This window comes from Agelaius phoeniceus (assembly GCF_051311805.1).
Source record: "Agelaius phoeniceus isolate bAgePho1 chromosome W unlocalized genomic scaffold, bAgePho1.hap1 SUPER_W_unloc_2, whole genome shotgun sequence".
In the NCBI taxonomy this organism is placed as follows: domain Eukaryota; kingdom Metazoa; phylum Chordata; class Aves; order Passeriformes; family Icteridae; genus Agelaius; species Agelaius phoeniceus.
Window position 1 is genome coordinate 5,207,869 of NW_027509867.1, and position 12,375 is coordinate 5,220,243.

At 54.3% G+C, this 12,375-nt stretch overlaps 1 pseudogene; it reads left to right on the top strand.

Moving 5' to 3' along the window:
- The window catches only part of LOC143692677 (uncharacterized), an 81,677-nt pseudogene that overhangs the window by 48,393 nt on the left and 20,909 nt on the right, over positions 1-12,375 (top strand).

Consider the following 12,375-nt stretch of genomic DNA (forward strand, 5'->3'; position numbering starts at 1 on the left):
CATTTGAAATGTGTTGATTAAATGACCAATGATGTCCACCTGTAGAAAACCAAGATATAAAAGAAGAGGAATAAAAAAAATGGGTGACTTTTAGCCCTTAGCCTTCTGATCTGGGTCTGTGTCATCTCTGACTCAAAGGTGACATTTGGGGATCTGTGGGGGCTATTGGGGATCCTTTCTGCACCTCCTGACCCAACAGGGGCTTCTCTAATAAACTTTGCCGGAGCTCCCTCTGTGCCCATGACAGGAACCCCTGTGAGTGTCTGGGCCATCCCGGCTCTTTGGCAGCCTGGGCACTCCTGGGATGTCATCGTGGAGCCCCCATGAGTGCCTGTGACAGATGGGTGCCTTTGCAGCCCAAGGTGCCCTGGGATGTCACCATGGAATGGCTGTCACTGCCTCTGACCACAGGGCTCTTTACCATCCCCAGAAACCCCTGGGAGGTCTCCATGGAGCCCCCGTCTCTGCCTGTGACATTCCAGCTCTGGAACAGCCTGAAGACTCTTGGAAAGATCCCATGGAACCCCTCTGAGGGCCTGTGACAAATCTGATCCTTAGCAGGCAACCATCACCAGCCCCCTGTTGCTATGGTCAGTTTTCATGGTAAACATCACCTGGACCCTGTTGCTATGGTCAGTTTCCATGGCAACCATCACCAGACCCTGTTGCTATGGTCAGTTTCCATGGCAACCATCACCAGCCCCCTGTTGCTATGCTCAGTCCCTTGGCAGCTCCATGGAGACCCCATGCCAGGGCTGGTTGCCATGGACACCAGCTCAGGCCTGCAGCCAGAGCCCGTTGCCATGGCAACGATTGGCCGCCCCCATCCCCAGGCTGATGGGATCCCAGAAGCACAGAATTGGCTGAGCTGGGAGGGACCCATCAGGATCCTCCAGTCCAACTGCTGGCCCTGCACAGGACACCCCAACAATGCCAGCCTGGGCCTGGCAGCGCTGGCCAAACGCTGCTGCAGCTCAGAGAGCCCTGGAGCTGGGACCCTTCCCTGGGGAGCCTGGCCAGGGCCCCAGCAGCCTCTGGCCAAAAACCTTTTCCTGACATCCAACCTGAGCCTGCCCCGACTCAGCTGCAGCCGCTCCCTCCTCTCCTGTCCCTGGGCACCAGAGGGAAAAGGTTCCCACAGCCCCAGTCAGGGACCCGCTCCCAAGGCTGCTGCCATGGCCACCAGGGCTGGCACCAGCTGGGATGCTCGGTTACCACGGGCCGGGCTTCAGCAATGGGATTCCCCAATTTCCTGCTCCCGCTAAAACCATGCTGCCCTCGCTGCCCTCCCGCCTCACATGGAAAACACAAAAGGCAAAGATCCCAGGCTGGGATAAGAACAATTTATTGGGAACAACAACGAGATAAAGAACAAACTGGAACAGAAACAATATTGATAACAGAAGAGATAAATAAAACTATTTACAGGGAAAACTACAATACAACTCACTGGCTCTTCCCAGCAACATATTTCCTCTACCTGGAAAGGAAACCCTTCTCCTTGTGGAGAGAGAGAGAGAGAGAGAGAGAGAGAGAGTCCCTTTCTTGCCCCTGGCAATGACCTGGGAGTGAATGTAATGACAGGACCATGGCCAGACCCTCATGTTCTTCAGTTCCACACGATGTCATTGACAGGGGAAGGAAGAGGTACAGGTGTCTTCCCAGCATGGATCACAGGGAACATGGATCACCAGGGCTCTTCCCAATGTGGGGTCTCCCATGGGGGATGAAGCTGGAGTGGTGCATGAAGCTGACACTGAAATCGAGGAATTTGAAGGGCTTCCCTTACTGGCAGCTCCGTGGGTGTCTGGTCAAGTGAGAGCTGCTGGTGAAGCTCTTCCCACACTGGGGACACTCGTAGGGCCTCTCCCCAGTGTGCATGCACCGGTGGGTGATGAGGGTGGAGCTGTGCTTGAAGCCCTTCCCGCAGTCAGGGCAGAGGAAGGGCCTCTCCTCTGAGTGAATCCGCTGGTGTTGGAGGAGATGGAAGCTGGTGTGAAACTTCTTCTGACAATTGGGACACTCGTAGGGCCTCTCCCCTGTGTGGATGTGTTGGTGCCTGATGAGGTGGGATTTCTGCTTGAAGCCCTTCCCACAGTCAGGGCAGCGGAAGGGCCTCTCCTCTGAGTGAATTCGCTCATGCAGGTGGAGACTGGAGCTGGTCTGAAACCTCTTCTGACACTGAGGACACTCGTAGGGCCTCTCCCCAGTGTGGATGCGTTGGTGGATGATGAGGGCAGAGCTGCAGCTGAAGCCCTTCCCACACTCCCCACACTCGTAGGGCCATTCCCCAGTGTGGATCATCTGGTGGCTGATCAGGGTGCTGCTCTGCCTGAAGCTCTTCCCACACTCCAAGCACTTGTGGGGCTTCTCCCCATTGTGAAGCTGCCCATGGACCACCAGCTCTGAGCTCTGGCTGAAGCTCTGTCTACCTTCCTGGCTCAGGGTGGGTCTTTCCTCCTCAGAGCACACTGGGCTGGGTTTGCAGCCCCTCCTCCTGTGTAATCTCTGGGGCTTTTCCTCCACGTTGGAATTCTGCACCGTGGAGCCACTCAAAATGGCCTCTTCCAAGATGTTCTGCTGTGGGGATTTGTCCTCCCTGGTCCCCATCCTCAGCTTCTTCCCTGGGGGAGGAAGGACAAGGAGAGGATGGGATTTGCCTCCATGCCAGAGGGAAGGGGAAGGAGATCCCCCCAGTGAATCCCCAGCAGGACGGGGTTGGCAGCAGGGTTGTCCTGCAGCCGGGGGCTGTGCTGGGCTGGGAGATCGAGCAGGAGAGAGGGGGAAAGGGGCACTGACTTCCTCCTCACCTGCCTGGGTGTCCCAGGGCATTGTGTCAGTTTGAAAAGACAGGTGTCTGCTAAGGAAGGCCGGAGACTCCCTTGAAATGGAAAATGTTAATCCCTTCACTTGGAATTATAATTTTCAAAACAAGAGGCTGTCAAGCAAAGTCAATGGGAATAGGAATAACAGTTCTTCAGAAGGAAAATTAAAAATACAAATGCAGTTGTACTAAAAACTACTTACAGAGTAAGAATATGACCTGACACCCTGTGGGTCAGAGTGTTGGTAGCACTCCTGTTAAATGGTGGCTGCAGTGCTCCTGCAGGGACAGGTGTGGTTCTGTTGGAGCAGTGATCCTGTAGAAGGGTGGAGTTTTCCTCTGAAGGTCCAGTTGTGGCGTCGATCGGCCTGGTCTTCCTCTGGGATCCAGTGGAGCTGAAAGCTGCTCTTCTGGGAATCCTGTGGGAGAAGGCTGACTCTGTTGTTCACATTCTCAGATTATATCCAGGTAGGAATGCTTGGCTCCTCCCTCTGGGCAGAGCTTCTCACAATGGGATGATGGAATTTTTATCAGTGACACTCAATGGCCCATTAACAGAAGATATCTCCCTGGAGGGAGGATTCCTTGTGGAAGAGATAAAGTAAACTGCTCAATTAACAGATGATAATTGCCCCATCTTTAACAGAGGGTAATTGAATACACACCCAGCTAAACCTGAGACACTGTTCCAGCCTTGGAAAGCAGGATTTGGTACCAGGATTCTTTAGGGAATGCAACCCTGATTGAAGGCAGAGATAGAATCTCCAGAGCCTGCAGCCAGAAATGGACAGTTGTGTGATACTCATTTCAACATCTTCTCTTTTGGAATTATTGACTAATGATTATTTGCTTTTCCTATCTAATACTTTGGTAATTTTTTGCAAATTTGCATTATCTAAATTGCACTGTTCCTTAAGTTAAGTTGGTGTCTGTGTCTTTGGTGCGGGCCCTGCCCACTGGCGAAACAGGGCCCAATCCTGCCTAAGTGTTACCTGGGGAGACAAAACCCTCACTGCAACTGTGCCCCCTTCCTCCTTGTTCCCCACACTTCATGCACTGATCATGATGTCCTATGGTCTGGGGTATCCCTGGGGTCAGCTGGGATCTCCTGTCCTGGCTGTGTCCCCTCCCAAGCTCCCCCACACCCTCAGCCCCTCCCCAGCGTGGCCGAATGAGGGGCAGGACAGGCCTTGGCTCAGTGCGAGCTCAGCAAGAACAAAACCATCTCTGCGTGCTCAGCCCTGTGCTTAGCCCACAGGCCTGGCATTTCCTCCACTGTCACCCCGGAGCCCCCTTTCCCACCCCTCTGCCCCACGGCCACCGCAGCACCGGCTGACAATAGAAGCAATTCTGTGGCAATTCCAAGTTTCCTTGGTTCCTGCACAGCTCCAGCTCAGCTGCTGGCAGGCTTCAATTAAAGAAAAGTGCAAATTCGGCCCAATACAGATATTATTAAAAGGAAGTGGAAGCTCTGTGTAGCTGTCACAAAGGTGACAGGGATGAAGAGAAAAATGATTCTCACATTTGGAAAAAACCCAAGCCTGGGAATTCAGTAGTTATTTGGGAATTTAGCTACTTGAGCTGGGCTTCTTGTGGGACTTTTAGCAGCCTTGTGTTCCTAACCATGTGGTGAATGAACCTTGTCAGTCTTGATGCTATCATTTGCTCCATTTCCTCCAGTGATTTTAACAAACTTTTCAAGGAGGGACAACAAAGTATTTTCTTTACACTCCAGTCCCACAACAGCCATTTTCCTCATCAGTTCTCCCATAGGTCACTCAGATGAAGCTGCATCCAAGTTTCCAAGAGTTCCTCCAGAGAGACCCACAACCTCCTCAGAGGAAGGAACCATGCTGTTGTCAAAGGCAACTGGGGTCAAAGAACAGTGCCCTGAACTCACTGTGCCAAAATAATTTTGCAATCTGGTTAAGAAAATATTAGAGAGATGCCATTTGCCCTGGAGCAGGGCAAGTGTGACATTGTCCCCTGTGTGTGTGTGGCCTTCCCGGGGTGGGGGTTTTACACCTGAGCCAGTTTGGGTAAGGGGGGTGGTGTTCACCCCCTGACCAGGGATTCCCCCACTGTTTCAGGCTGCAATGTAAGATGGAACCAAATGCATGTTTTCAATGCCCATCTTCATCAACTGCTATAAACAGGTGGGGCAGTGTTCTTGATCTCCTCCATGACTCAGCCCTGATAACGCCCTCCAGGGGAGATATCTTCTGGGAATGGGCCATTGAATGTCACTGCAGGACTGATAAAATTCCATCATCCCATTGTGGGATGCTCCGCCCAGGGGGAGGATCCAAGCATTCCTACCTGGATATAAGCTGAGCCTTGCAGCACCAGGAGCAGCTTGCCTACTGGATTCCCAGAGGACAAGAGCTCCAGAACCACCACTGGACCTTCAGAGGAAGACCAGACCCTTCTACAGGATCACTGCTTGGACAGAATCACGTTCATCCCTCCAACAGGACTGCAGACACCATTTAATGGGACTGCTGCCACCACCCTGACCAGCAGGGTGTCAGGTTATATCCTGACTCTGTCAGTTTAAGGCAGTGTTTCTGTATCATTGCCTTGATCTTCATTTTCTTATTAAATTGTAATTCTGGCTTAGACTCTCCCCCAGGTTTGCCTTGTAACCAGAAAAAAAGACAATGTGTGCACCCTTTGTTTGGTTCCCAGAACAGGATTTCCCATTCCCAAACCTTGACTGGATGGAGGAGGAGGCTGCGAGAAACAGAAGGGAGCCATGGGATACCCAGGCAGGTGAGGAGGATGTCAGTGCCCCTTTCCCCCTCTCTCCTGCTCCATCTCCCAGCCCAGCAAAGCCCCCGGCTCCAGGACAACCCTGCTGCCAACCCCATCCTGCCGGGGATGCACTGGGGGGATCTCCTTCCCCTTCCCTGTGGCATGGAGACAAATCCCATCCTCTCCTTGTCCTTCCTCCCCCAGGGAAGGAGCTGAGGATGGAGACCATGGAGGAAAAATCTCCATGGCAGACCCTTGTGGAAGTGGCAGTTTTGAGTGACTCCACAGTGCAGAATTCCAATGGGGAGGAAAATCCCCACAAATCCCCCATGAGAATGGGCTCCGAACTCAGCCCAGTTTGCTCTGAGGAGGAAAGACCCACCCTGAGCCAGGAAGGTGGACAGAGCTTCAGCCAGAGCTCAGAGCTGATGGTCCTGGAGCAGCTTCATGATGGGGGAAGCCCCACAAGTGCTTGGAGTGTGGCAAGAGCTTCAGGCAGAGCAGCACCCTGATCCGCCACCAGATGATCCACACCGGGGAATGGCCCTACGAGTGTGGGGAGTGTGGGAAGGGCTTCAGCTGCAGCTCTGCCCTCATCACCCACCAACGCATCCACACTGGAGAGAGGCCCTACGAGTGTCCCCAGTGTCAGAAGAGGTTTAGGACCAGCTCCAATCTCTACAAGCACAAGCGAATTCACTCAGAGGAGAGGCCCTTCCTCTGCCCTGACTGTGGGAAGGGCTTCAAGCGCAACTCCCTCCTCATCAGGCACCAGCGCATCCACACTGGGGAGAGGCCCTACGCGTGCCCCACATGTGGGAAGAGATTCCAGACCAGCTCCAATCTCTACCTGCATGAGCGCATTCACATGGATGAGAGGCCCTTCCGCTGCTCTGATTGTGGGAAGGACTTCAAGAAAAAATTCACCCTCATCAGGCACCAGCGCATCCATATTGGGGAGAGGCCCGATGAGTTCTCCACATCATGGGAAGAGCTCGTGCATGAGCTTTCACTTGATCAGACACCAATGGAGTCGCCAGTAAGGGAAGTTCTGCGAGTGCCCCAGCTGCAGGAAGAGCTTCATGCACCACTCCAGCTTCTTTCCCCATTGGGGGTCCCATGTTGGGAAGAGCCCTGGGGATCCATTTTCCCTGTGATCCACGGTAGGAAGACACCAGTCCCTTTTCCTGCCCCTGCCAATGACCTGATGTGGGATGGAAGAACATGCGGGTCTGGCTATGGCTGTGACATTACATTCACTCCCACCTCAGGTCATTGCCAGGGGCAGGAAAGGGACTCTCTGTCTCTCTCCCTCCTGACAAAACGGGTGCCCTTTCCAGGCAGGGGAAAATTGTAGCCGGGAAGAGACAGTCAGTTGTGTTGTAGTTTTCCCTTTTTCTTATCACTTGTGTTATCAGTATTGTTTCTGCTCCTTTTTGTTCCGTATCCCGTTGCTGTTCCCAATAAATTGTTCTTATCCCAGCCCAGGATCTTTGCCTTTTGTGCTTTCCATGGGAGGCGGGAGGGCAGCGAGGGCAGTGCAGTTTTAGCGGGAGCAGGAAATTGGGGAATCCCATTGCTGAAGCCCGGCCCATGGAAACCGAGCATCCCAGCCGGTGCCAGCCCTGGTGGCCATGGCAGCAGCCTTGGGAGCGGGTCCCTGGCTGGGGCTGTGGGAACCTCTTCCCTCTGGTGCCCAGGGACAGGAGTGGAGGGAGCGGCTGCAGCTGAGTCGGGGCAGGCTCCGGTTGGATGTCAGGAAAAGGTTTTTGCCCAGAGGCTGCTGGGGCCCTGGCCAGGCTCCCCAGGGAAGGGTCCCAGCTCCAGGGCTCTCTGAGCTGCAGCAGCGTTTGGCCAGCGCTGCCAGGCCCAGGCTGGCATTGTTGGGGTGTCCTGTGCAGGGCCAGCAGTTGGACTGGAGTATCCTGATGGGTCCCTCCCAGCTCAGCCAATTCTGTGCTTCTGGGATCCCATGGGCCTGGGGATGGGGCTGCCAATGGTTGCCATGGCAACGGGCTCTGGCTGCAGGCCTGAGCTGGTGTCCATGGTAACCACCCCTGGCATGGGGTCTCCATGGAGCTGCCAAGGGACTGAGCATAGCAAGAGGGGGCTGGGGATGGTTGCCATGGAAACTGACCATAGCAACAGGGTGGCTGGTGATGGTTGCCTGCTAAGGATCAGATTTGTCACAGGCCCTCACAGGGGTTCCATGGGGATATTTCCAAGAGTCTCCAGGCTGTTCCAGAGCTGGAATGTCACAGGCAGAGACTGGGGCTCCATGGAGACCTCCCAGGGCTTTGTGGGGATGGTAAAGAGCCCTGTGGTTAGAGGCAGTCACAGCCATTCCATGGTGACATCCCAGGGCACCTTGGGCTGCAAAGGCACCCATCTGTCACAGGCACTCACGGGGGCTCCACGGTGACATCCCAGGAGTGCCCAGGCTGCCAAAGAGCCGGGATGGCCCAGACACTCACAGGGGTTCCTGTCATGGGCACAGTGGGAGCTTCAGGCGAAAGTTTTATTTCTTTATTGGAGAAACTCCTTCTGAGGCATGATGTGGAGAATGACACTCAACAGGCACCATGGATCCTCAGACCCTTGCAGGACCCTTAGACTTCTATAATTCCTTCTAAGAGAGGAGACTGGGAGCAGCTGGATTACATTCCTGCCCCAGACTTTGTCAATGGTGTAAAGGATTGGACAGGTGGAATTGAACTTTAATGTAGCTTGTCCCACAGGATTAATGATGGGATACCACATAGATTTATGTAAATATGACTCTGATTTTGACCATGATTAGAAGAAAGAACTTACCCACAATAATTTAGTCCAGAGTTCAGGAGCTATAACAATTAATTGAACAAAGTGCTCTAGGCAGCAATTTTGAAGTCAACAGGGCCTTGCTGGAGTTGTTGGAGCCCATTGCAGGCAGAGCCTCCTGCTCCAGCAGGAACTGCCTTTCCTGTGCCATCAGCAGGGCAGGTCCCGCTGCAGGAAAAGCCCCAGGCCAGCCCCAGCACAGGGAAGGCCTCGGGCACAAGGGCAGAGTGCCGTGCTGGGAGCTGTGCCAGGGAGAGCCTGAGGCACCAAAGGCACCTTGGCAGCAGCAGCTGCTTGCAGCCCATGGCCAGAAGCCTCCCTTGGCAGCCCGGCCTGGTGGCCACCACTGCAGAGCTGCTGCCTCAGGGCTCATTCCTGGCTGGCCTCTGAAAAGCCACTTCTGCTCCAGGAGCCTGACTGGGAAGCCATTGGCCCCAGCACCCTGGGGACAAGATATCAATGACAAAACTCTTCATGCCAGCAGAGGCAAGGCAGGGGCAGAGGAAAGGGCAGAGCCAGGCCCAGGGGACAGGGCTGCCATGGTGATGGCTGTGAGGGCACTGCCCCTGCAGCAGCCTGGCTGCCCTCAGCAGACATTCTGGCCAGAAGCGTTGTGAGGGCACCCAGAACATCAGAGAACCCACACTGCAGGAATTCTGTCACTGGGGAGGGCAGGGGGTTTCACTGTGTCAGGTTGCAGAAAGTTCCTGCTCTTGGACAATTCCTGTGATGGGGCATCCAATTCTCTGGAATAACTCTTGCAGTTTCATGTCACTTTGATAAGTGTAAAATATTTCCTCTTTTAACAAATGTAAATTTGCCCTCATTCAGTTTAGAGATATTGACCCTTGTTTTGTCACTGCAAGATTTGGGAGAAAATAACTTTGATCACTATTTTTCCATTTTCACAGACCTTGGAGAGGACCCAAAAATCTCCCAAGATTGGGTTTGGAGGCTTCATCACAAAACCATCAGGGACAGTCTGCAGGCTCTGGAGTCAGTGGTGTGGAGTCTGAGGACAGACAGGAATAGCCTGGGAGGGATGGAAGGGTGGTTTCAGAGAGGCTGGAGCTTTTCTTCATAGTGGGAATGAGCCTGAAGAAGACATAATAGCACCAAGGGCAGCTGGGGAGGCCCAGAGTGGACACCAGGAGAAAGGAATTTCCCTGCCAGGGCAGGGCTGTGGTGCAGCACGTCCCCCAGCAGGAGCCTGGAGCAGCCCAAGGCTTTGTGTGGGCAGGCAGAGGCAGGCAGGAGGCAGAGCTGTCAGCAAAGAAAGGGCCCAGCCAGGTGGGGCAGCCGGGGGATGCCCACAGCCTGCAGGGACAGAGGCGCAGGTTTGCTCAGCACCAGAGACACCTTTGCCTTGCTTGTCCCCACCTGTCATCACTGCCACCAGTGTTCTGCTCTTCCTGGAACCTGGGGACACTTTCTCAGCTGTGTCTCTCAGAAAGACCTCTTTAAAGTATGAGAAACTTCCCTGTTTCAATCTCACTTTGAGTCCTTGAGAAGTTCTTCGAGCACGCTCTGAGGGACTGAGTCTGATGCACAAAGAGCACCAAAGCCCCAGAGGGTCATTACAGTCCTTGCGCTGTGTCTGTGCTGCTGAGCTGGGCCGGGCTCCTGGCCCAGAGGCAGCTCCTGGCAAGGGCAGCAGAGCTGCAGAGAGACAGCTCTGGCCAGGAGCAGCTCCTGTGCACAGCCCAGCAGGCCTGGGGCACTGCCAGGGCCCCTCAGGGACACCAGCAGGGCATAGACAGAGCTCCCAGGGGCTCAGCACTGGCAGGGGCTGTGGCATGTCCCAGAGGGGGCTGTGTCACAGCAGCTCCTCTGTGGCTGTGTCATGGAGGCACAGAGCAGCTGTGATGTCAGCAAGGGGCTGTGTGACAGCACAGAGTGGGCTGTGTGAGGTCACAGATTGGGCTGTGACATCACAGAATTCATTGTGTGAGGTCATCGAGCAGCGGCAGCATCATAGAGGGGAATGTGTGACATCACAGAGAAGGCTGTGACATCATGGCATGGCTGTATGACACAATGGAGCGGGCGGTGAGGTCAAAGTGTGTGCTGTGACATTACAGAGTGTCAGTATGACATCACAGAGAGGGTTTTGTGACATCACTGAGGGGGTTGTGACATCACACAGCTGTCTGTGACATCACAGAGTAGGGTGTGAGGCCATAGAGTCGATCCTGCCATCATAGAGAGTGGCTCTGTGATATCAGAGAGTGCGTTGTGACATCACTGGCTGGCTGTGTAACATCATAGAGCTGGCTGTGACATCACAGAACAAACTGTGAAAATATAGGGTGACATTTTGACATCACAGAGGCTTCTGTGACATCACACAGCAGCTGAATCACATTATAGGGTGACATCTCAGAGTTGGCTTTGTGACATCACAGGAGGCTGTGTGACATCCCAGGGGCTGTGTGAGGTCACTGGGGAGGTCACTCTGCCCCGGCCCCCCTCACAGTTCCCCCCAGAGCAGTCCAACCCTGCTCGTGCACAGCGGGGTCCCCTGTCCCCCCGGGTCCCCCCGCCCCCGGCGCCGCAGCCTCCCCCAGAGGATGTTCCACGAGATCGACCCCAGAGCCTGACACGGGGACGGGGGGCCGGGGCCCTGGGGGTGGCACAGGGGGACAGGGACCCCCTGGCAGCGTCCCCGTGTCCCCCAGGGCCAGAGCCTGGGCCAGGGCTCCTTCACCCTGCTACCAACGAGGCCTTGAGAGCGCTGAAAAAATCCCCAGCGAGGGATCAGCAAAAACCAGATTGAATATTAAGGAACAGCAGCACAAAGTTCCTTGGCAAGAGTCACTCTGCTCCTGACTGGACACTTCAGGCACACCAAGGAAACAAAGCAAGAACAAAACCAAACCAAATCCAGGCAATCACACCAGAAATGAATCGAGTACTTTCCCTGTGTGTGTGTGACACAAGGAGAGTGAGGGCAAGGATAAAAGGAATATGGCCCAAAATCTTACTGAGCTCAACCTTACAGGACGTAACTTATAACTTAACCTCAACTGACACCTTCATCTTCAAAATTTAGCAGAAGAACAACACTAAACAGTATTTAACCTAACTTAAAACCTATGATGTAGCAATTTAACAGAGGAATAATATTTAACAATATTCAACTTAGCTTATAACTTAGATTAAACATAACAACTTAGCAAAAGAACAACTCTTAGCTGCAGTTAGCTTAGACCTTTTGATTTAATTTAAGGCCTGACTGACTCAGCTATCCAAGCCTCTCAAACCCCTCAGAGAGCAGCATATCTGCCACATTTCCCCAGCACAGGCACTCCTGTGTGCACACAGACCCAGAGTCAGTGCAAGGCACCTGGGAGAAATTCCCCTGAGGGCAGGAAATGCTCCCTGTGGATCCTTTGGCATCTCCCCAGCGGGTGAAGGGTTGAGCCTGGAGGAGTGGGGGGATCGGCCCAGGCTCCATCGTTGTTGGGGCTCCCCGAGTGCAGCAAACGGGAGAGTTCCCGGCTGGGAGAGGCCCCACTCAGAGGGAGTCGCTGGCCCAGGAGAGCTCCAAGGGCTCCTTTTGGAGCGCTGTTTGCAGGGCCCCAAGAGAGGGGCTTCAGTCCCAGCAATGGTTCATCCTGGCCGCACTTGGCACCAACAGCTTTCTTTGGCAGTGTGAGAACAGGGATGTTGTGCCACTGAGGGAACAAAACCAGTTCCCAGGGCTGCTCCTGCAGAAAGCAGGAGCTGGTTGGGCAGCAGTGCCTGGAGCAGACAGTGTTTGTGATGAGCTGCAGAGGAGCTGAGCCCAGGGGCTGTTGGCCAAGGCCGAGCCCCAAGGAGCATTTCTCAGCTGGCAGGGCAGCCTGAGAAGGGGAGGGGGGAATGCAGCAGCACAGGGCCCATGGAACCAAGGGACCATAGTGACACTGTGGGGCCCTGTGAGACCAAGGGACCATTGTGACACTGTGCGGCCCCATGGAATCATGGAGAGCACT